The sequence below is a fragment of the Scardinius erythrophthalmus genome, assembly GCF_964197995.2.
Source record: "Scardinius erythrophthalmus genome assembly, chromosome: 20".
NCBI lineage: Eukaryota > Metazoa > Chordata > Actinopteri > Cypriniformes > Leuciscidae > Scardinius > Scardinius erythrophthalmus.
The window spans coordinates 26,759,722-26,785,262 of record NC_138240.1 but is presented as its reverse complement, the minus strand read 5'-3'; the positions used below and the strand labels follow the sequence as shown (position 1 = coordinate 26,785,262).

At 42.3% G+C, this 25,541-nt stretch overlaps 1 protein-coding gene across 2 annotated transcripts in view; it reads left to right on the top strand.

The window, feature by feature from the left end:
- The window catches only part of pdlim2 (PDZ and LIM domain 2 (mystique)), an 82,372-nt gene that overhangs the window by 47,454 nt on the left and 9,377 nt on the right, over positions 1–25,541 (top strand). The window lies entirely within an intron of this gene.

The following is a 25,541-nucleotide window of genomic DNA, read 5'->3' as shown; positions in this document are numbered from 1 at the left end:
GTGTATAAATCACATTTATTTGTGATTTTATACACAGTCCAGCTACCTTTCTGTAAAAGAAGTTAGCTATACTATGAGCTAATAACAACAAATACACTGAAGCTACTGTATTTAAGCACATTAAAGTGAAATTATGAAATTGTTGTATGCTACCTTTGAGCAGTCTGTGTGATTGACCATGCCATATCAGATGCAGCTTCTGTACGTCCTTGCAGTGTAAAGATGACTTTTGGAGATCATTTTATTGGCAACAATCTATAGTGTTCTGATTGATTGAGTTAATTAAATGAATACTATAATTTAATTATAAGACAACATGGATATATTCAGGGCCGGAGTGGGGCCACTTTTCAGCCCTGGAGTTCAGGCCCAAGACCGGCCCACTTTTTCCATGGTGGAATTCCAAATTAGCACTTTTTCCAATTTGGATAAATGAAGCAACAGTTCAGCTGAATGAATGAATGAATAAATGAGGCATTTATATAGCGCTTTCATATGTACTACTGTACACCCAAAGCGCTTTACAATCATATCAGGGGTCTCTCCTCAACCACCACCAGTGTGCAGCATCCACTTGGATGATATTACTATTGCTATTACTATTGTGTAGTTTGTATTAATACTATAGTTCAAGAAATAATGTAAAGGTTAAATAATAATTCACTTAGACATTATAAGAAGCAATTGCGACTTTATATCACACAATTCTGACTATATCTTGCAATTCTAAATTTCTGACTTTAAAAAGAAGCAATTGCAACTTTATTTCACGCAGTTCTGACTTTATATCTTGCAATTTCTGACTATAAGAAGCAATTGCGACTTTAATTCACACAATTCTGACTTTATAACACGCAATTGCGACTTTATATCTCACAATTTTGACCATCTCGCAATGCTGACTTTATAACACGCAATTGCAACTTTATTTCAGGCAATTCTGACTTTATATCTCGCAATTCTGACTTTATAACACGCAAGCGACTTAATATCACGCAATTCTGACCATCTCGCAAAGCTAACTTTATAACACGCAATTGCAACTTTATTTCAGGCAATTCTGACTTTATATCTCGCAATTCTGACTTTATAACACGCAATTGAGACTTTATTTCACGCAATTCTGATGTATACCGAGATGTAAACTCGCAATTGTGAGATAAAAAGTCGCAATTATCTTTTAAAATGTTTTATTCTGTGGCGGAAACAAGCTTCCATACCTCCTGGCCTCTTCCTCCCATCCATCCTCCCTGACGCGTACCGTTACGGTAGGGCCGGCCCAGCTATCGGTAGGCGCCGGCGATGCCGCGGGCCCGCGGCCGCAGTAGCCTACCTAAAAACGTTTTGGAAAAGACTGGCTGTGGACCCAACCAACTCTGTAGTAGGGGAGGGGAGAACTCCCTCACATGGTACAACCCATGCAGAGACTGCGCGCTGCAGTATCAGAAGGCGGAACGTGTAATGTTACTAACGTGACATTGAAATGTGAAGAAAAAAAAAAAAAAAAAAAAAAAATCCTCGACCGGCCCAAAAGTGAAGCGGCCCACCGGGAATTCTCCCGATTCTCCCGATTACCCAATCCGGGCCTGGATATATTAAATAAGGAAATTCTAAGAATTGCCCCTGTAAATCAAATATTGCCCCTTGATGGAAAAGTTCATTTCTGACCTTGCCACCATCTATCGGTCACTTAGTTAATCTTTAAAAAACAAATGTTTTCTGTACTTTTTTGTATTTTAATGTGATGCCTAAATTCACTTTGAAAAACATTGTTTTTAGTTTTTAAACAACTTAAATACTGTCACGCTACTGAAATACTTGGTAGCGTCTCCACTTTTAGTTACTCCACAACACTGTCTGTTACATTCATACTCATGTATACACACATCTGTACACCAGTTGTGCCTGGCGCAGGGGGTCTTTTTCCTCTAATGGTCCGTTGTGATCTTTAAGTGTGGTTCAGGTAGAGGTATAATCTCCAGAGAGTGAGCTAAGGGAGGAAAAGATAGCAGGAATATCCATTAGTCCTGCTTCGGGGGGTGTAGGGTATCCTGGGAAAAGTGGCGTGTACAATAAGGGCTCTGATGCAGATCGTTCGAGGTGTGTGGTGTTGGTTTTCTCGCCCTTCTGAGGCACAGGCTTGTCCTTGTCCGGCTGAGCCTGGTGGAGATGGGCTGAGGAGGCCTTATTCATCCCGTCTGCTTGCTGTCTCTCATTTTCACTTTCTCTCTCTCTCTCTCTCTCCCTCTCTCCCGCCTTTCGACACTGCTCGTTTTGGTCAGACCCTCCGCTCCTCCCTCCTCTCCTCACGTTCAGGCGGCTGTACAGGCACAGAGGCGGCCATTGTACCACTCTCCTCTTTTCCACATCTCTCTCTGTTGCTCCCTTTTCGTCCTCCATCATTCTGTGAGAGTGATAGACGATGAGACATGAGTGAGACTAGAAGGGTTGTAAGGAAGGAGGAAGACTGATCATGTTTCTGTTGAAAGACTGCACAAAGTGCCTTTGAATCTACTTCCTGTTCTAACAGGAAAAAAAAGTTTTCCAGAAGCTTGAACATAATGGCTACATCACTCTTAGGCCTGTTTTGTGTATTTATTCTGGCAACCATATTACCAGGTTACAGTATTCATGCTACCCGTATGAGCAGAGCGGCGCTGCGTAGCTGGAGCATGTTTCAGCTGACTGTTGAAAATTATTAACCTATTTTATTAACAATCTTTTGCAGCATAAGCTTTTAAAAAGCATCTAAAAATTCTGGAGTGAACTACTCATTGTTTAAAAAAGATGTCTGTCGGGTGCAATACAAGTGACCGCCACACAAACATAAGTTTCTGTTCAATAAATCTGACGGAACGATATAAACTGCTTTAATTATCTGGATTCAATGTAAATTAAATGTAACTTTCTTCATGAAAATTTGGTTTTACAATGATCAACTTTGTAACAATTCTTAGTGGCAACTGGCAAACGGATAATTATTTTATCCTTTATGGCTTTATAATAATTATAGTAGTAACCTATAGAAATCACTTATTCATCTTTTTATTTTTATCCAGAGCTCTGTTATGCCTCATAAATGTGTAGCTATGTTTACATAAAACCAAATAGCGATTGGTCTGATGACTCAATCTCAAACTTCATATCCTTCATGTAAACGTGATCTGTCTGAGCTCAATCCAGATAACATTTTGATAGTATTGGAAGGGGTGGTGTAGACCTGAAGCAAATGTGATCAATAGGGGAAAAAAACATGTAAACACTGGAATCCAACTATTTTTTAAATCAGATTTACACATGCACAGTGCATATAGCACTGCAAAAGCACATGCATAGCATGCATAGCAAAATAGTCATAAAATAATCACAACAGATGCATAAGACATAAAAATAACAAAAGCAGAGAATCCTGAATCACTAAATTCCTGGTGCCCGTCTGAATGAAAGAGTCCGAGAGTTTCGGTTCACAAAGCATCAAAAAATATCCTAATTTAAAGTAATAAGCTAAATAAGAAGTAATTTTCTATCCTGTTTTTGAAATTTTTTTTGAATTTTTTTTGCAAACACTCAATTTTAATGGGCGTGACGCATTCAAGAAGTGGTTAGTAAACACCCATATGATTGTGTAATTGTTAAAAAAAAATACTTAAAAAAGAAAAGAACAAAAAAAAGTACCAGTTATAATTGACCAAGATGTCTTGATGTGTTTCGTGTAAACAGATTTATGAACATTGTTGTTCTTTTAGGCCATTTATTGTTGACAAAACAGATGTTGCTCACTGAATCTTTTATTCAGGATAACAGCAAATGGCTTAGATCAGAACAACAAAAGCAGAATTCCCTACATGCTTTTTATTCAGTATCTGATAATACAATGCATTAACCCCATAAATGGCGAAACAAAGGAAAGAACAGCAAATCACAACTATTAAGTTTGACTGCGGTGCTACAGTATAAATACTCAGTACATCAAATTATCTGTATCAGACAAAGCAATAGTGGTAAACTACACATGGTAAAAACACTGTTACACTTGAGTATTACGACATTGCTGTCTGATCCAATGTAGTCGTCACTGCATCTTTTATTTTCAGTCTCTCTGTAAAGCCTGTATCGAACTGTCTTGTTTAAAAAATGAATCCACACTAAAATGTAGTAAATAAACGGACAATCCCTTAATGTAATCTGAGTGGAACTTCGTTAAAAATAAAGTTCTGTTTTGCAAAGAACTTTTTTTCCACACTTAGCACTTCAAAAGGTCTTGTAATCCTCACAGGCATCTCTATGGTTTTGTTGGTGGAGCAATCCTGTGTACTTGCATCTCTTTAGTATTTACTACCTCATGTGTGAATCAGTGTGCGGGGCTAAAGAGGCAGTGATGAAGTAGGCATTGATCTTCTGCAGAGGCAGTTTTTCATTGCACGTTTCAATAAAAAGCTGTTTTGGACTAACAAGAAAGTTTTGAGTTCTGAAGCTAACGGGATATTTTATAGTACAATGACCTTTTATATGTCAAAAGATCAAAGATTCTCAATTCACGACCCCTATAATTGAAACATACCTACTGTGAAAGCCTATGTCGAGCCTGCTGTTGTAGAAATGCTTTTACTTTGTAACCGTGAGAAAAAAGCTTTCACCATTTGCAAGGTAGCATGACCGTTCACTTGGTTTTGGAACATAGCTAAAGTTTGCTCAACTTTGCTGCTTATTTTGGCTGAGATTGTCTTTTTATGTAACATCTTGTGGAAAAATTAGACATGCACTTACTGAGAACAAGCAAAGCATATAGTTGCGCTGAAGGATGTCTGGTTTAATTTCTACTGTAGAAATAAACCTTGAGTCAATGAACCTTGTAAACTTTGTCAAATCTAGGAACACATTTTTCTTTTTTTCTTTTTGGAAATGACCAAACTGATGATTTCAACCAGCTCTCGCCATATTTATGAATCATACGGTCAATGAACTGTTTGCTGATATGTCGAGTACTTTCCATCTACCATCTCTCCTCAGCCTTCCACTTCCGAGGGCTGTCATTTGGGAATATTCCTGTTTACAGCACACTCACCTTGAGGAGGAAAACAGTGGGTGGAGAGAAGTGTTCAGTCCATCAGGATATGCCCATGCTGATTATGGTACTCTTGGGAGGGAGATGTGCAGCCAAACCTAGAGTGGCTTTGGCAACGGATCACTCCCTGTTCCATTGCTATTAGTGCCCGATCACCCAGCTGGGTTGCCTGCGGTGACTGTTTTGTGGTTGCTGTGGGTTGCCATAGTGGCAGGCCTCATCCTGTGAAAGGGCTTAAGGGTTCAGATAAAAATAAGCAATGCACCAAGCTGGTTTAGGCTGGGCATGCACTGTGCGATTTTCGTCCGATTTTGAGCCAAATTCTGACTTGTGCGAGTCAGGCCGATTTTGACGTTTGTCGTGCAGTGTACGGGGGAAGCGAGAGGCAATTAACCTCTCCCAACCAGCAATCGGATGTTCAGATGAATTTCTGGCATGTCCAGAATAAATTTTGGTCTCCCTTCATGAGGGTATTGCACAGTTGAGCAGAGCTGCGAAACTCAGTGTTTTTAAGTTAAACCATTTCATCTTTAATGCAGCAAGAAAGAAAATTTAAAAGAGGGATATCTATAAACTAGCTATCAAACTAGCTGCAATGTACCTCTGGTTCGTGTTGCAAAATAGACAAACCATTACCCACGTCTTCCTAGTCAACTGCGTGTACACCGGCGCCTCTTTTATTAATTTACTTGATCAGTAATTTACTTGTTTAACTTTCAATTTTATTTACTTTATTTAATTTTATTATCACTGGAAATGTGAACTGTTGTTTATCATTTTGCAATTGTGATAAAGAAAAATGCTATGTGGCAATAATGGAAATTGTTCCATTTAAGCCATGAAGGCGAGTCAGTGGATATCACACAAGCAATATGCAGTTATCCTGGTGAAGAAGTCTCTAACCCCAGTCAATTATTCACTACAGAAAGTGAAAGTAAAAACTGATGAGCTTTCGGCGCATATTGTCTCATAGACAACGAGAGAGAGAAATGCCATATGCTGATAATGGTATATAACTGTCTTAATTTATTTTCTTAATATTTCTCTTGTGGCCCATATAGGCCTACGTAGTGAAAAAAAATTAGAAGATTATTTTGTTTAACAAGTTGTTTTTGAAATAAAGCTGCTCTTAATTCTCATTGATGACTACTTATTGCAGTGTTCGGACATATTATAGACTGATAATAATTTTGATTAATTCATTATTCATTGTATAACCAATCTAAATGTTTTTAAATAATTTTTAAAGAGGAGTAAGCTAATCCATCTAAACTTTTATCATCCCTGCAGCGCGTCGGTTATGGGCTATGAATTATTGCGGGGCAAATTAATTGTAATAGCAATTTATTAATAATAATAATAATAATAATAATTGAATACATAAATTGGAAATGCTAAATCCTCTTGATATCAATAGCTGATGCTTTTGACGATATCTCTGGATACTCAATATGATCTATCAGCGCAACCCGTCACGGTTATCGCACATATTTCACACATTATAGTGTGAGCAGCTCGACGATCGGGCTGTATAGTTGTGAGCGCATAAATTGTGAGGTTTTCTTTACATCGTATGTGATCTACTTGTACAGTGTGAGATGGTAACCTTGCTGAAATCGCAGAGTTTATGCCTGCTTTCACCCAAAGTAAAAACTGTGCACTGACAGTGTTGACAGAGGTCTGAAACTGCTTTCAAAAGTTGCGAGCTAAATTAATGTAGTTAAAAATAGATACAATAGTCATGTTCAAAGATAGCTATTTTAAGTATATATGTACTTACAATCTAAGCAGTTTCTACAGAGCAGTATTTATCTGGAAAGAAAACATTTAAGGTGACAGCTCTACACAAACTGAGAACATCATACTAAATACAACTGATACAACTAACATTCATACTTAAACACTGTCGTCACCTGCTTTCGACGCCTGTTAATGATTGTTTAACTAAATTTTTATTTATTTATTATTATTATTTTATTATTTTTTACAATAACACAACACAGTGGTACCGGTATCTCATAACAGCACGTACAGCCATATAAGCTATATCATCTTACAATCTTTGGATATATATGTTCATACATAAGCATATAAAATAGAAAAACAAAATAATTATAATAAAAATAAAAATACAGCAGGGCATATCAAAGTAAATAAATAACAGGGACAGTTATATAACTAAACATTTTGCACAAAAATACAATGTTAAAGCTCACTTGGTGACCATATTGCCTGCATATATACTATATGTACGCTGCGTCTGAAATCAAATACTTCCCTACTATATAGAATGTGAAAAACAGTACGCCAGAAGAGTAGCATGTCTAAATACATAGTATTCGAAAAACAGTAGGTGATAAGTCCCCGGGTGACCAACTACCTCTGCCGAGATTCTGAAGTGTGCATTCGATGGACACTTTACTATCCCATGAGGCCACGAGAGAGGATTTATGAATGGAAGTGAACTGATGCTGGAAGGTCACATGACCGTAACAGCATAGCGGATATAGTACGTCCAGATTATATGCATACTACCGATATTTAGACTATAACGTATGTTTTTAGCGGTCACAGAGTAAATTTCAAATGTAGGACCTACTCAGACAGCACGTGATTTCGGACGCAGTGATAAAATTATGCGATTTTGAGCCGGTGCCAATTATTTTACAGAAAATCCGGTAGTTACAATCTATCACGGGTGCAAACACACATTCTCTTAGCCATATATAATAAAAATATCAGAAGTATCATATGCAAATGTGATATTTATATTCTCTTTACCAAAGTTCCTCTCTTAAATATTTTTCTCTCATTTGTGTCCATTCAGTGTGGCAGAATACTGGCATGCTGTATCTCCTCTCTCAATCAGTTCAGCTGGGTGAAGTGGCCCTTCTCTTATAAAGATGGGCTCACCCTCTATTTTGTGTTTGATGGCAGACCATCCAGTGTGTGTGTGTGTGTGTATGCGTGTTTGTGCATGCTGGAGCACACTCATTCGGGGGGTGTGGCTCACTGGAGCGCTCGCTTGCGGTCTCTGCCTCAGAACACAAATAAAGGCTTGGCCCACAGCAGACGGTCGATCAGTTGCTGTCCCAGCCCCAAAACAAGTCTCTTACCCGTCAGCTTCCTTTCTTCCTTAGACTGTTTCTCGGGGAAGATTTAATAAGATTTGCGCTTCCAGAGTACAGACTAAAATCATTTTTGGCTTGGTCAATCTTCCTCCACCCACCTCTCTTCCTTTTTCTCGTTTCCTGAGATGGGACAAAGTACTATTTCAGGTTGGACTTGAAAACATGGGGGCTCTGTGTTGAACTTTGCAAGTGTGTTAGACACTAATAGTCTGCTGTTGATAAATCTAGAGGTTTCTTACCATATCAGTTTCACCATACCGTCCCATGGCAACTGATCTGAAAGACCTAAACCTGCTGGGGTTTATGGGGCAGTTTTTGCTCGTGCAGTTTTACTGAATAGACCTGGATGGACTGGCAACATTCCATTCATTGTCGAGGTAACCAATAATCTTTCTCTTGCTCTGTCACATCAGGCTCCAAATATTGTTCCAAAAATGACACTTTAAAGAGTAATCATAGAAAAAAATTAAACATGCAGATTTGAAACAACATGAGTTTGATATTTTTAATTTATAATTGTCATACCCTCTCTATGATGTTGTTTCAAACCTGTAAGACTCTTGTTTTTCCAATAACACAAAAATGTATATATATTAATTTAGTCATTTCTAAAGCCGTATATCAGTATATGTTAGTATTTCTTATACTGTTCAAGATATAAGTATATTTCTCTTGTCTGCATTCTGCTTCTGCTCAAATTTTCATCATAAGAGCAGTATAAAATTTTGGTGCGCACCGTGCATATGCAGTTTACTTTTTGAAAACAAGGGACCAGGTTCAGGGCCTAAAGAAAAGTATTTGTGACGTTAACCCCTAAAGCCTGCATGACAACATCCTTAGAAACAGTTACTATGACTGACTTTCTGTAGTAAAGAGGTGGAGAGACACAAACAGCAAATTAAACCGAAAGCAGACAGACAAAGTGATACTGAGACCAGTAGCAGAGAAGGAGACACGGTTCATCCAGGTGGCTCCTATCAAGCAGTGGTTTATAAAGCTCACTAATTACTCCATAAACTTCATCAACTGTCAGGCATGGTTTAGATGGAGATCATTATCTCTATTAGCATGAGTGATGCAGAGCCGCCGGGCCAGACTTTAAGCTTTAATTCAATAACTTGTTGTTTTTCTTTTGTCGTCTCTTTCCTGTTCATTCTTCATACTGTAGACCGTACAACAGATCATGCCTGTGCTTGGATGCATACCCTCTTTTCATTGGAATAAAAGCATGGTTACGGTGAATTACTATTTGTATCGCTTAAAATGTGTATTATTTCAACCTTTAGAACCGTTTAATGGTACATAGATTCTGAATGTACACACTTTGATGTCACGACTTGATCTGACATTTAACATGGTTCAAGCTCGACTTACTATGATTTAGCTATGACTTACATGAAGCATTAACTAGTGGTGACAGAGTCTGTCTCTGTCTCTGTTTTTGTCACTCAGTTTTTCTCTTTCTGGGGTTAGATTCAATTCAGTGTGGAAAGGAGGTTCGGGGCCATAATAATCTTCATGAAGTCCACAGCTTTAACAAGGTCCTAATGATTACCAGATGCCTAATGAGTTTGATTCTCGGCTACAGTTGGACCACTTTCACATTTCTTCATTAGAAAAGAAGTGTGTGCTAGTATTGTCCAGCATGCTATGCACTCTGAGGCTGTTATGGTAGCACTGTTTTCGACCACCGTGTGCACACTGAATTCCTTGTGGCGTACTTTGAATATATGCCCTTGGCATTGTTCTTCTGTTAACTTTTTGTGTATCACAGTTTCTGGCCACACAAATGCAAATGTCCCAGTTCACCTTGTTTACAACATGATGTTTTAGTCTTCTGGCAGGATTTATTTCTGAATGTGAGACTGTAAAACATGATTCACATAAATGGAAAAACTGCAATCCAGTTGGACACCAATAGTCATTATGCATCAACCACCAAACCATTGTAGGTGTACCACCAGCGGCTCTGAGCGCCATTTTACATTCTTTCCTTTTTTTCTTTAAAGAGGTCTACTTTTGTGTATTTTGAACCTTTCACTTAATTCAGCACTTAATTTTGAACATGGTATCAACAAGAGAAGTTCTGCCACATTTTACACTGGGTAAAATGGGTTCTTACACAGATCTGCACTGGGTCACTTTGCTTGTAACAAAATCCCATAGTCTAAGACGGTATTTGAAGGCCCTCAAATATACTTCTGTGTGTGTTCCAGGAGTGTTATATTATAATATGCAATATTTTTTTTCATTAAATGGAATATTTTCAAATAATTAAATTCCAGACGTTTCAATAACTGAACGTTTAACCTTTTTATTACCAATGAATTTGATGACTTTTCTAGCAGTTTGTGATTATTTTTTATTATTTAAATAATTTTTACTGTCAAAACAATCCCACAAAATGAGTCATAATTGGAGCTCAGTTAAATAAATAATTTTTCACGTGACTTATCGCGGGATGAGTAAGGCGAGATGACTGACAAAGACTGTTGAGGATTTGATGCACACAACCTTGCACTTCTCTCCCACAACAAACAGCAGATGCAAGAGAAAAAATGGATGTAGTGTCAACTATATAGTCTCAGATTGGCCTCAACATTAACAGTGAATAAGACAAAGATCCAGTCACGCTGAATGGAAGTGCCCTGGAAGATGTCCAGTCCTTCACCTACCTGGGCAGAATCATTGACCAACAGTGTGGTACAGATGCAGATGTCAATGCAAGGATTGGAAAAGCAAGAGTGGTCTACATACAGCTTAACAACATCTGGAACTCCAGAGACCTGTCCTTGGCAACAGAGATCTGCCTATTTAACTTAGCCGTTGGGAAAGGACTCACCAACTCCCTGCTGAGGAAGAAATCAGGAAAAGATGGGGATGGATAGGGCACACTCTTCGTAAAACATCAACCAACATCAACAGGCATTGAAGTGGAACCTCCAGGGAAAGCGGAAAAGAGGCCGTCCAAGAAACACCTTGCGACGTGACCTTCAGGCTGACATCACCATGATGGGCTACACCTGGAACCAGCTGGAAAGAATGGCCAAAGACAGGAATCTAGAGATCTGTGGTTGGCGGCCCATACCCTGGCAAGGGAAACAGGCATAAGTGGTAAATCCACCCCCCGCCCCCAGTGTTGCAAGTCTATTTGCCGATGTGAAAATTCCCCCACCGTGACATTGACTCCTTTTAAGAAAAAAAATAGTTTAGAAAATAGTTTTCTTAACTTCGTTCTTGAAGATTTTTGTGAATCTGGCCTCTGGTTCTTGTTATAAATGGCACAAGTTAAAAATAAGAAATACACTGTCATTTTTATCCGTTTAGCTTATTTTAAAGCTTGGTAAGCCATCCATTGGAAGTGTGCTTCCCTTGGTCTTGGCCCGCTGGTTGAGAATCCCGCTGGTTGAGTCATTCTTGCCCAGAGGAAGTCTCACTCTGTAAGTCTATACACCTTTGTCACCTTTATGTCTTGATTGAGTCTTGTCAATTTCCCATCTGCCTGTAAAACGGTCACTCTTTGGATGTTTTTGAGGTTACGGCATCGTTGTTTTTAAACCGTAGAGACCATAGTGTATAAAAGTCTCTGGAGGTCAGCCCTTTGTGCCCCACAGAAACCGGCACAGCTGGCATCAACTACCATCACAGATTCAACTAAACATCTTAACCATGTTCGCATGTGTTCGTTGCAGCTGTATGATGCATATCCTTTGGTTATTTGTTGAAATTGTATTTTAATTTTGACGTGCTATAGCTGTCATGCATAGTTGCTGCATAGTATTCCTCACATAAACATAATAACATTGTTGTGACACTATTGGGTCAGGACTGTGTCACGCTGTCTGGAGTAGCAACATGCAAACACATGCTTAGAATTTCTCTTTCATTGTCTCTGTGTTTCTCTACACATGTTGAACGTCTGCGTTTGATGTACTTTAAGTAAACATGCGTGTCCTTACACCACACTCACACGCAAATCAAAAGCATCTGAATGAGTTCAAAGTCACATGTATCTGCCCAATGAAGATTGTCTGAATTAGTTTAAGGAGATAAGAAGGGCATGTGTTATGTACACAAACATCTACATGAATCTAGGTTTAATTTACATTTTTTTATTGTAAATTACGGATCCTTTAACATTCCTGGATCATATGGTCAAATGATATCCTATTTCTGTCTTGATCAATTTCCACTGTTTTCTTTAAAAAATGCTTTTCTAACATTTCTAACAGACCAAAACGGTGACACAATCCCTTTTGAATCTCGGCAGATGTTTTCGCTTGTTACTCAGATTCCTACAGCATACATGAATCAGATGGTCACATGGGTTTTCATTTTGGAATTTTGTTAATTTCATTTTTTCATTAGAAGCCATTGGTCCAATTATTACAGCGTTTGGCATGTATCATTTAGAGCAGTGGTTCTCAAACTTTTTGACTCAAATCGGCGTGTCAAAAAAAATAAAAAAAACATTTCAAAAATTGTGGGTGGGTCACGGGTGGGTGAGAAATAAATAATTTAATGTGTTGATATTTAATAAAGACACAGACCTCTCATTTTACGGTAAACCACAACAAACGCAAACAAGCTGTAAGTTTTGCTTTGAGTAAATGTTCATTTAAAAGCAGCCTTCAGCATAATATGTTACCATATCATTGCGCTTAACACTTAGAATTTGAATAAGAAGTCTAAGAATTACATTTAAAAAATTAGGTTTCCTCATATATTCAAATAAAGTTCAAATAAAGTTCAAATAAAGTTATCTTAATTTGTCATCTTGAGGTCCCTTTTGAGGTTTTCTGACACCTGGTTAAGAGCCACTGATCTAAAGACTCTTGTTTTTTCTACTAAATGATTTTCTAATACGTTTGTAAAACTTCTATAGACTGTGGTGGTCAAGGCCAAGAACAGGCAGGACCGGTAGTGAATGGATAAGATTTATTTCTTCCAACCAAAAGGACCAAAAAATAATATACGGGGCAGATATCGAAAGTCATTTTCAAACAAAGTCCACACAAAAAGATGGAAGTTAACTGAAACGAACAAAAATAAATGAACACATTTTACAAACTTAATGAAACACAAGCAAATTTAATTAATTTCCAGAAAAAAAGTTGGAAGAAGAAAATAACCAGGAAATCCTCATTACTACTCTTTTCCCATCTGTTTCTCCATTAGTCTTGTGATGATCTTCCCTTGAGGTAGATGAATGTTATCCGGTGATGATGTCATGCTCTGGGGGCATATGGATGATCTGAAACACCAGAACTAGTGTTCCTCATTTCTGCGTTTTTCATATCACTGTGATGCAGCTAAGGGTTTTAAGATCTAGGTGAGTTACCCTAAAGCTGTACTTAAGGTTCTTTTGAGAAGTACCCACAATTCATTGCTCCAATCAGACCAAACCATTCAGTGTTTCAAAATGAAACATGCTGACTACAGCATCTGTAAATCCTGATCTGCAGCAAGAGATCTTAACTTCTAATAAACTCTACATCTCCATGAAGCTCTGCTGAAGACTTGGCTACATACAGTGAGTGTGCTAAACCCCAGTGCCTAATCTCAAAGTGAACAGAGTTTATTTTTCCCCCTGCATGTGCTGCACCATGTCCTCTGATACATATTCATGCCATATGTACCACACAAAATGAATCATGCAGCAGGAAGCCCCAAACAGAGATGTTATGGCTCGTGTGTCAAAGGGAGTTGCCGTGCACAAGTGTGCCGCAAGGGTGCTAAATCAAAATCATACGTGTGGTTTTTACATTATTATCTTAAACAAACCCATGGCACGTCACTATAAAAATACTCACAGTGATAGCTTTGGAAATTAAAACCATTATAAAAAGCAGGCTAAATCTAGTCGCATGCAATTGTGTGCACATTTTTGTATGGAAAAAGCAGAGACCGAGTAAGGAGGGGCAGAATAACTACTCGTAGAAATGAATGAGAGAAATTGTAAAGCTCAATATAACGCATGTAAGGCAGTCTTACCTTTCAGTTAAAAAGAGCCAATTACTTTTTTGATTCTTTACCCATTTTTCATTGTGTTAAACTGTGTCTATATTAAAGACCTGCAGCTCCCATGATGCACTGCTGACCGCAGGACAAATCTGAAATCTAAAGTGTTTGATGAAACTCAGAAAATGAATGCCCTAATGCAAGAAGAGGACTAGATAAACATCACTGTGCTGCAAGTTTAATCTTTTGCACAAGCAAGTTTTATCAGAAGAGGATGTATGACATATTAGTTGCCTTCGCCTACATGTTATTTAGGTTACAAAAAAAAACTGTTTCTCGAGAATATTGAAGCCTTTATTTTAAAACGCATTGCTGCAGCACATGCGAGAGCTAGAAGCTCGCGTGAGCGTGCTGATTGGCTTGTGCAAAGCAACTGCACGAACCAATGGCGGAACAGCAGAGGAGCGTGAGCCAATCGGGGCGCTTGGCACTCTGCCAGAGTCAAGCGCGCGGAACTGCACGTGACAGAAGAGTATAAATACACAGAGAATCCGCCATTTGACAGATTTTATCTCCTTCAGCTTTCGACTCACCTCGTCGCTGATTCTCTCCGAGTGAAGCCGCTCGTCGTCGAACAGCCTTCCAGCGGAACTGCTTCGCATCCCGGCGTCTGCCAAGCTGAGCGTTTCCCTGTGGCATCCGACGAGTATCCTTTTTCTAACTCAAAAAGAGCATTCTAAGAGAGCAAATCGCTGTTTTCACAGCGCGCGGCGTTGTTGCAAATGCCGCTCACCGTGTGTGACTCATGCGGGGTCTCCCTGCACGCCTCTGACACACACTCTCTGTGTGTTGCCTGCCTCGGCCCTGAGCACGCCGAGGCAGCGCTCACTAAAGGCGGCTGCCTTCACTGTGACGGAATGCCTGTTGCCACGCTCCGTGCCAGATCTTCCACCGCCTCGCTGAGTGTTCCCGCCCACCTTCCATCTTCGGCGCCCCGTGAGCCCCGTAGGAAGAAGCGGCGCGACCAGAGGCCTCCTGAACGCGCTCATCTGGATGAATGCACGCCGGGTCTCTCCCCGCACGCTTCGCCCGCGCCTTCATCTCCAGTCCTGTTCTCACAGAGCGACCAACGCCCCTCTTCTGAAGCGGCAGGTCTCGTCTCTTTCGGTTTGTCCGAAGAACTGGACGACGCTGTTTCTATGGCGGCATCTGAAAGTGAGGAATGGTCGGGCTCCGCGGACCCCGCCCCCCTCTCTCAGCTGGATCCTGTTGACACTCGAGCGAGCATCGACGCCGAACTCTTCCGTGTCATGTCTCGCGCTGTCGAAGAACTGGGACTAGACTGGCTTTCCCCAGCTGAGCCTACCAAAAGCCGCCTCGACGAATGGTACCTGCCGGGGCGCCAACAGGCCCCTCGTCAACGTGCCGCCCCCTTCATGCCCGAAGTTCATGATGAGCTCACTAAAAGCTGGCGCGCGCCCTTTTCAGCGCGAACGCGCTCTTCAGCTTCTTCAACGCTCTCCTCTGTCGACGGCGCTGAAGAGAAAGGGTATGTTTCTCTACCTCCTTTAGAGGAAGCGGTCGCTGCACACTTATGCCCTCCCACTGCTGGGAGTTGGAGGGCTAAAACAGTGCACCCCTCTAAGCCGTGCAGGACCACTTCGGCTCTCGCCAGCCGCGCTTATGCTGCCGCCGGCCAAGCCGCCTCTGCACTCCACGCTATGGCGACCCTGCAGGTGTTTCAAGCTAAGCTCCTCCGCACTATGGACGAGTCTGGCCCGGACCCAGACACCTTCAAAGACCTCAGGAGTGCTACAGATTTGGCGCTGAGGGCCACAAAGACCACCGCGCAAGCACTGGGCCGCAACATGTCTAGCCTGGTTGTCTTAGAGCGCCACTTGTGGCTCACGTTAACGGAGATCAGGGACGCTGACAAAACCGCCTTCCTCGACTCTCCAGTCTCTCCATCCGGTCTCTTCGGCCCTTCTGTTAATGGCTTCGCTGATCGCTTCACGGAGGCTCAGAAAGCTTCAAGTGCTATGAGGCACTTCCTGCCCAAACGCTCTAGCTCGGTCCAACGGCGCCCCAAGAGCACGCCGCGACCAGAAAAGCCCGCGTCTCAGGTTCCCCAGCCCCTCCCCGCGGCTGACACCACTCGACGCCTGAAGCCTGCAAAACGATTCCCGTTTCCCAGGCGCCAGGGCCCTCGACCGAAGCTGACGCTCGACCTCGAGCCCAAGAAGCCGTCCTAACCGGCAGGAAAAGGGGTCTATGTCCCGCCGCGGCCGGACCAGCCCCGAAGATCGCTCGAGTGCTTCTCACAGCTCCCTCTTCAGTTCAGGCGGCTGGAGCAGTTGTGTATGCAGACAATGGGCCCGTCACGTGTTACGCACCCCTGCACCCAAACGCTGTTTTAACAGCGACCCACACAGAGCACAAAACGAGCAAAATTTCTCCCCTGACTTCATATCAGTTCGAGCCCCCGTCTCCGGGCGTTCCAGATATAATGATGCCTCTGGCTCTTCGGGCTCTAGCTTGGCAGGCTATCCCAGGAGTTTCAGAATGGGTGATAAACATCATAAAGCGCGGCTACTCGCTTCAGTTTGCACGCAGACCCCCGCGCTTTCGCGCTGTGGTTCAAACCTCGGTCAGCAGCACATTACGTCATGTCCTCCGCACCGAAGTATTAAGTCTGCTAGCAAAAGGGGCTATCGAGAGGGTTCCCCCCTCTCTAAGCGAGTCAGGCTTTTACAGCCGTTACTTTCTCGTTCCAAAGAAAGACGGCGGCCTGAGGCCCATTTTAGATCTCAGGCGTCTGAACAAGGCTCTCATGTCACGGCCGTTCTGGATGCTCACGACCAGACATATACTGGCGCAAATTCGCCCAGGCGACTGGTTTTTCTCAGTAGATCTGAAAGACGCTTACTTTCACATTCAAGTGAATCCCCACCACAGGCCATTCTTGAGATTCGCCTTCGAGGGGCAGACATACCAGTACACGGTTCTACCGTTTGGACTGGCTCTGGCACCTCGTACATTCACGAAGTGCATGGATGCAGCTCTCTCCCCCCTGAGACAGCGGGGAATGCGCATTCTAAACTACCTCGACGACTGGCTCATTCTGACTCAGTCAGAGGCGGAGTCACATACTCACAAAGCCTGGCTCCTCAGCCATCTAGAAGGTCTAGGGCTCAGGGTGAATTTTTCAAAGAGTATTCTGTCACCCAGCCAACGTATCATGTTCCTGGGGACAGTATTCGACTCCGTTCTTATGAGAGCATGGCCCTCCCCGGCCCGTGCTCTATCGATTCAGCGGCTCGCCGCATCGTTCACGAAGGGCTCTCATGCACCCCTCAGAACGTTTCAGAGGATCCTTGGCCTTATGGCCTCAGCATCATCAGTACTCCAACTAGGCCTACTGCGCATGCGTCCTCTTCAGCTGTGGCTAGCACCTCGGGTGCCACCCCGCGCCTGGCACTCAGGCCGATTGACTATCAAGGTGGATCAGCGCTGTGTTCAAGCCCTGGCCCCTTGGACGAACGCCAGCTGGTTTCAGCAGGGCGTGAGTATGGGGGTGGTCTCCAAGAGGAGGATGATTTCAACAGACGCTTCCAACTTAGGTTGGGGAGCCCTGTACAAGGGCAGGCCTGCCTCCGGCCTCTGGTCGAGCTCGGAGAAACGCCTACACATCAACTGCCTCGAAATGAGGGCAGTTTTTCTGGCCCTGAAAACCTTCCTCCCATACCTGGCTGGACACCACGTATTGGTCCGGACGGACAACATGTCAGTGGAATCTTATATAAATCGCCAGGGCGGCCTCAGGTCCCGCAACCTGCTTGCCATAGCCACCCAGCTACTGTTATGGGCTCACACCAATCTGCGCTCGCTCAGGGCAGCTCACGTGCCGGGCACGTTGAACACGGGAGCAGACATGCTCTCTCGGGGCAGGGTTCCCCCAGAGGAATGGTCTCTCCACCCTCAGACGATTCTCCTGCTTTGGGAGGTCTTCGGGAAGGCAGAAGTAGATCTCTTCGCCTCAGAAGACAATCGTCACTGCCCAATCTTCTTTTCAAAGAGCAGGGATGCGTTGGCCCACGACTGGCCCAGCCTTCCCCTCTATGCTTTTCCTCCGGTCTCGATGCTCCCTCAGGTCATCGAACGGATCAGAGACACGAAATGCGCAGTGCTCCTGATAGCTCCTCTATGGCGAACCCAGTCTTGGTTTCCGGAGCTGATACGGCTGTCTGTGACAGACCCTTGGCCAATCCCAGTGAGGCGCGACCTTCTGGCTCAGGCCAGCAGGACTATATGGCATCCCCGTCCCGATTTGTGGGCCCTACACGCTTGGCCACTCAACGGGTACCCCAGGACCTCCCAGAGGGCGTCCTGAACACGATCAGGGAAGCTAGAGCTCCGTCTACCAGACGCCTCTACCACCATAAATGGTCAGTGTTTTCCAGCTGGTGTTTAGCTCGAAACCTCGACCCACACACTTGTGAAATTCCAAGAGTGCTATCTTTTCTCCAAGAGATGCTGGATGCGGGTCGATCCCCCTCCACTCTCAAGGTATACGTAGCAGCCATTGCTACACAGCATGTTTTGGAAGCAGGAGCCTCCTTAGGAAAATGCGACCTTAGAGTTCGCTTCCTTAAGGGCGCCAGAAGGCTTAACCCGCCTCGGCCGCCATCTGTCCCAGCATGGGACCTTTCTTTGGTTCTGCGGGCTCTTAAGGGACCTCCCTTTGAACCACTTCGGTCAGCCGACCTAAAACCTCTCTCCCTGAAAACCGCCCTGCTGTTGGCACTGGCGTCAGTCAAGAGAGTAAGTGACTTACAGGCGCTCTCTACTAGCGCGTCCTGTCTGGAATTTGGCCCCAATGACTCTAAGGTCATCCTTAGGCCAAGACATGGATATATTCCTAAGGTGCTCTCAACTCCGTTCAGAGCCCAGGTTATTTCTCTGTCAGCTCTTCCCACCTCAGAAGAGTTCAGTGATGTTCTCACACTCTGCCCTGTCAGAGCTTTGAGACTTTATTTAGAGCGTTCAGCCTCTTTCAGACAGTCTGAACAGCTTTTTGTTTGCTTCGGGGGCCGAACCAAAGGTCTTCCTGTCACGAAGCTCACGCTGTCCAGGTGGATAGTGGATGCCATCGCTCTGGCCTACACCTCGCTGGGCCTTACATGTCCCATAGGTGTTAGAGCTCACTCCACGAGAGGCGTCGCCTCGTCGTGGGCCTGGTCAAGTGGTGTTCCTATCGAAGACATCTGTGCGGCGGCCGGATGGTCCGTCCCGTCCACATTTGTGAGATTTTACAACCTGGAAGTTCCTGCTCTGCAGGCACGAGTTCTCTCCATCTAAGCTCTGGCTCTGCGGATCCAGGCTGGTTTTGACATTCTTTCTGTCACACTTGTGCGACGACCGGCTAGTCTGTTTCGTCCACATTTGTGAAACATTACAACCCAAAAGTCCCTGCTCCGCAGGTACGAATTCTCTCTAGCTAGGCCCTGGCTCTATGGATCCAGACTAGTTATGAAAATGTCTATGCAGGACGTTATGCGGCGGCCGGCTGGTCCGTTCCTTCCACATCTTAGACCTCTATGGTACCTGCCTTATAGGCATGAGCAGTCTCTATCTAACGCTGGCTCTGTGGACCCAGACTAGTTTTTGACTCAGACACTGGTTGTCATCTCGTGTTGTGGGATTCTTAAGACTGGCCCTTGGCCCAGCTTTATCTGTTTGGATATCTAAGGGCCCGAAGATTCGGTCTCTTTATCCTAGGCTATTCTGTACTTCCTGGAACTCGGTGAGTCAGATTGGCCAAAGACGACAAGCACGGCGTTTTAAATAGTGTTCCCACAGCGTTTTCAACGCAGTACGAGAGAACGTTCTCGTAAGGGAACGTACTTGGTTACTTACGTAACCTCGGTTCCCTTAGAGATAAGGGAACGAGTACTGCGTTGCCTTGCCGTGCTATTGTCTCTTATGGCAGGTGTCTTTTCGCTTCAGTCGATTTAAACCTGTCAAATGGCGGATTCTCTGTGTATTTATACTCTTCTGTCACGTGCAGTTTCGCGCGCTTGACTCTGGCAGAGTGCCAAGCGCCCCGATTGGCTCGCGCTCCTCTGCTGTTCCGCCATTGGTTCGTGCAGTTGCTTTGCACAAGCCAATCAGCACGCTCACGCGAGCTTCTAGCTCTCGCATGTGCTGCAGCAATGCGTTTTAAAATAAAGGCTTCAATATTCTCGAGAAAAGGAGTTTTCCCACAGCGTTTTCAACGCAGTACTCGTTCCCTTATCTCTAAGGGAACCGAGGTTACGTAAGTAACCAAGTACGTTTATCAAAATAAATTAGGTTTATAGATTAGGTTACAAGAGATATTTTTGGTTATATGGCTATTTTTCTACAATAAAGACATTGGTTACTGTGGTAACATGGTATTTAAAAAAATATAGGAAACAAACTGATATGTTCTTAACATTGTTTGAAAGAGATCTGATATATGTTAACATCCTTTTTAACTATTGTATTTTTGTGGACACTGGTTACCATGGTGAATTATTGTAAGTGTCCTTACCATACACACCCATTTGCATTTGTTTTTTGGAAATGTTCTCATTTTAATATTAGTACATAATCTACTTAATATTCATGAGCTCATCCTTCACCATTTTGAGTAATCAGAAGCAGAAGCGCCTTTTAAACCGAAGTGCCACCGATGGTCTTGTAGATAGTCTGGTGCGTGTTACTGTTTGTGTATGTGCAGTGCTTTCCTGGGGATGTTTAGAGATCCTGATTATGGTACGGATGAAAGCTAATCAAGCACACTGACCTGTGCCAGCCAGAAGATAGACTTGAGTATGTGTGTGTGTGTTTGGTCTTTGAGGAAAAGCCTGTGATTGCACATGGACTTCCTTTCCTTTCCTTCTCATAACCTCAGTCCAACACAAACACAGCTTACATCCTCACAGACACAGGGCACGAAGGGAATGCACCCCTTCCCCAGTAAAACAACACTTCACCAACGCTATAAATGGTCAAGCACAAATCCGATTGACCTGTTTGGATTTACTTCATTGGTCACTGAACAGCCAAGGTCAAATTCAAGTCAATTAATGGAATGGCAAAGGCACTTTACCTTCTCTTCATTCCACCTCGATGTCTGAGTCTGTTTGTTTCTCCCATTCTGATCATGTTTGGGTTTGACTACATTCCTGGCAAGCTTGTCTAGATCTTAACTGTGTGCTGTTGATGGGTACCGTACCGCATCTATAAGCAGGCGAGAGCAGTGCCAGCTCAGTGAGTTACAGCTGCAAGCCCTGTTTTGGGGGGTGTAATCTTGTCATACCTAAGGCCTAGAAAATTCCTCCTCTTTTCACCAGATCTATGTTATGTCCAGCTGTCAAGTCTCCCCTTACTGAATTTTAAGTGTGTTCCTCACAGACTATTGTTTGAACCATTTTGCAATATCGCTGTTTTAGGGTGCTTTCACACTTGGTTCGATTTCTTGGTCCAAAATAAATGTTCCCTCTCCCCCCATTGTTTCCCACAGGATTTTGTGAGACTATGGGCACGTGAACCTCAGTCCATCTTATACATTGTTGTTTAAGTTGTGCTTTGAAAGTTCAAAATTGAGTGATCAAATTGACCAGAGAAAAAAGTCTTTGCTTTGACTTCTACCTGGACTTTAAAGTAGACTCAAACCTCTTTTTAGTTGTGATAGTGTCTGTCCATGCTATATTTACAATGGTGTTTTTGAATAATAATAATAATATTCTCCCTAAGACAATAATATATTACTGTTGTAATACAACTGCACTGTGAAATGTAAATGAAAGTATAAAGGAAGTATATTACGGAAGTATATTACAAAAGTATAACGGAAGTATATTACTTATTTTACTGTACAGTAGTAAAATTACAATACTTGTGTCTTAATTTCTTCGCTTTCATGCATTAAACTTGAGCTTTTATTTTGGTGGAAAACAGGTTTACAAACATGTCTAATTACAAAACTATGATATGCTGTAATACAATAACAAAGTGCAACAATACATACAGTACAGCGTAACTGGCGCAGTGGCGTACGTTATGTTCCCAACTCGCTTTACTCTGAAACATGCTGTGCACAGACTTTAGTTTAGACTCATTTATAGTTAAATCGCAGCCTTTTGCAATTTGGTTAGGGCACTGCCCTAAGCATCACCCACTTTAATTTTCTTCATTTTCAAACTCTATTCTGTTGCATTGTTTCTCCATTACCTCATCGCAACCCTGCATCAATGCTCTGGACTAGTTTACTCCCGGTCTGTGTTGGTTTGTGACAGAAGTCCTTGGCACGGTCTATTTCCAGAGATTTGTTGCCTGGTTGTGTGTGTGAGGATAAACATGCTCTCTGCCAATCTTGTCAGATTGTGTTAAGAAACGGCAAAATAGATCTGCTTGATTTTTAATTTAGGTTGACTCGTTTGTTTTAGGGTAGAACTAACCGATTGCTAACCGATGACAGGTGACAGCTTTATATTACATAACGGGAAGGAACAAAGGGATAGGGTTGATGGATGAAAATATTGTAAACTAGAAAAAATGTGACTGGTGCCAGAGTATTTTTAGTGGTTGCAGTTGATGCGAGTTTGAAAACTTCACATATACCACAAGTGTGCTTTATGTGATTCGCATTGATTATTGGACCAGTTAAGACCTATGAACATGCACTGAAATTAATAGTCACATACTTATTGTGAATAAAAATGTGAGAATGATGAGAGAGAGTGGGGGTGGGGGGAGAAAAGAAGAAAGCAACACAGTGAGAAAGGAGTTCCCAAACTACGGACATACAAAAGCAAATACTTTTCCATGAAGTTTGTTTGAATGCCTGGATGCCATTGCTGCCATCCAGAAGAAGTTTAGACTACAGGAAACTTTTGTTTGGATCAAGGGAAAATGGGCACTTTCCTTCTTACAACTTATCCAAATAAACTAATCCATTTTTTGACTCAGAGACATGTTGTTAGCAATGGGTTACTCATAAAAACCATAACAATGCTTAAGGAAAAATTATTGGAAGCTGACTGTGTCCTCCTTTATAAGATTGATATTTAACTTGTATATGACTCCCCCTAGTGGTCGGATTCTTAATTTACACCTCTCTGCATTTACAACCCTCTCCTCCTGCCTTTTTTTCCTCCTCAATGTCAAACCGTTAAGGGGTAGTGGGGATGATATGTCAGTAGGTTTACCCCCAAAATGTATACATCTAGTCTCCCAATTAATCTATTAACAATCTTATGTATAAAACTATATATGAATCTAATGTATAAACCTTTTTTTATTAATATAATACATAAGAGTTTTAAAAGAAGCAATTCTATATAGATATAAAGAAGTTTACATTTAAATATTTGTTTCACCTTATTGAAATATGAAATATATATTTTCTGGCTGCATATGAAAATAATATGCCGCCAATAAGACTTTGGATTGGGGTTGTGCATTAGTTCATTGATTTCCCCATTCATTTTTATTTGAAATGTAACTTTTTCCCACGACTTGACAGAAAGTAACACCGTTTACCTAATTTTTCTTACTTGCTAAATGTGTTTAAAGAATTTTTGAATGCAAATCTGTTCTCAGTTGAGTTTGCTTTAGTGTTTACCGCCAAAACTTTCCAGCAGTGTAACTGATCGTCACAGCAGCTGATAATTGCTTCAAGTGGGCGGAAATGCTCTTGGCTGCACTTTTGTGAAACTTGATGGATGGAGCCAATAAGCCCCAGGTGGAAGTTGTCATTTTGGAGCTGGCCTGGGAACAGACTCCTCCATTTAGTACAGCTGGTGTCAAAAGAGCTGCCCAAGACAACATCAATCAGCATTAGGGCCAAACATCTGTTAGCATGCCTTCTCCATCACTCTCATCTCTTTCCCAACAGTTCCGGTAGATATGCACGGCCATCAGGAACTCACAAGACCGGCACGAAAAACTTTCCACACAGCTGCTCCTCTTGTGAATGTGAAATCGATTGTACTCAGTCTCTGTGGCCAAGAATCCTGCTAAGATCACAGTCAAAGATTATCTGGACACTAAGACCAGCTGAAATGTTGACAGATCTGCATACTTCCAGCTTTAGGAATTAGGAATCAATTTTTCATCCTTTGTCCTGATGTGTGAGGAAAGCCATGAGGTGTTGGAAGTGTGTCTCGTGGTCTAAGGAAGGGGCGTTACACAGCATTTTCAACTAAAAACAGAAAACTTTTTATGCATTTGACCATTCGTATACACGACAACAGTGTTTTGGGGGCCTGCAAACGGGATTCAAAGCGCAAGTTTTTCAAAACAATACCTTTATCGTTTCTGTGTAAACTACTAAAAAAGCGAATTTGTGAAAACGGTGACATCATGCGCATGCATGTTCAGTCTACAGGCACGTAGTGTTTCTTTACTAAGTGACATCTCCAAAAACTGACCTGACATGAATAGAGCTTTGTAGTCGTTTTCCTGGATCCGCATGGAAGGGAATGGTTTTGACAACGTTGTCGGCTGTCAAACTTTTCCGGTTTTACATTGTTGTCATGTAACCATACTCAGGTCAGGTGTGCAAAACTCAGTTCCTGGAGGGGCCACAGTTCTTCAGGATTTAGCTTCAACCCTAATTAAAAGCACCTGATCCAGTTAATCAAGTGCTTCACGCTTATTTGAAAACTACAGGTTACAGGAGTGTTGAAGCAGGGTTGGAACTAAACTCTGCAGGGCTGTGGCTCTCCAGGAACGGAGTTTCGCACCCCTGGTGAACAGTTTCTCCCACCTGCTCTGTTTTATTATCTTTGTCCCCCTGTTTGTGTTCTGTCTCCACATTAATTATTCTTTTAAACAGTCTCCAGAGTTGATCAAATCATGTTCCATGAGGAAACTCTTAGGAATTTGCCTGTACAAAATCTGACTCACAGATCTGAATGGATTTCTGTCCTTTTTGACCTTTTGCATTTTTTTTTCTTATCAGCTAATGGAGCATTTTTCCCCCCCAGTATATTCTAGAACAACTAAAACATTCTTCATTTTCACATGTGTGGGATCCAATCTGGAATACTTATTGATCTGGAATAGGGATCTTATCTTGGTATAGTGTGATTTATGGTGTGGAATTTTTGTATAGTGTGTGTATGAAGGTATCGTAAAGGTAATTTCGTAACTCGACCTTTTGTTGACACCACAGACTTCTCTCTGGTGACGGATGCAGGACTTCTCAAATCACATTGTCCGTTTAATGCCCTTCCCTTTCTTACAGTCACTGCAGATGTGCTTTCATCCAATCAACAACTAAGTCCACGCTAATTATATTTCATCTGGATTTTGAAATACATTTCTAATGTTCAAACTGTCACTCTGTTCTA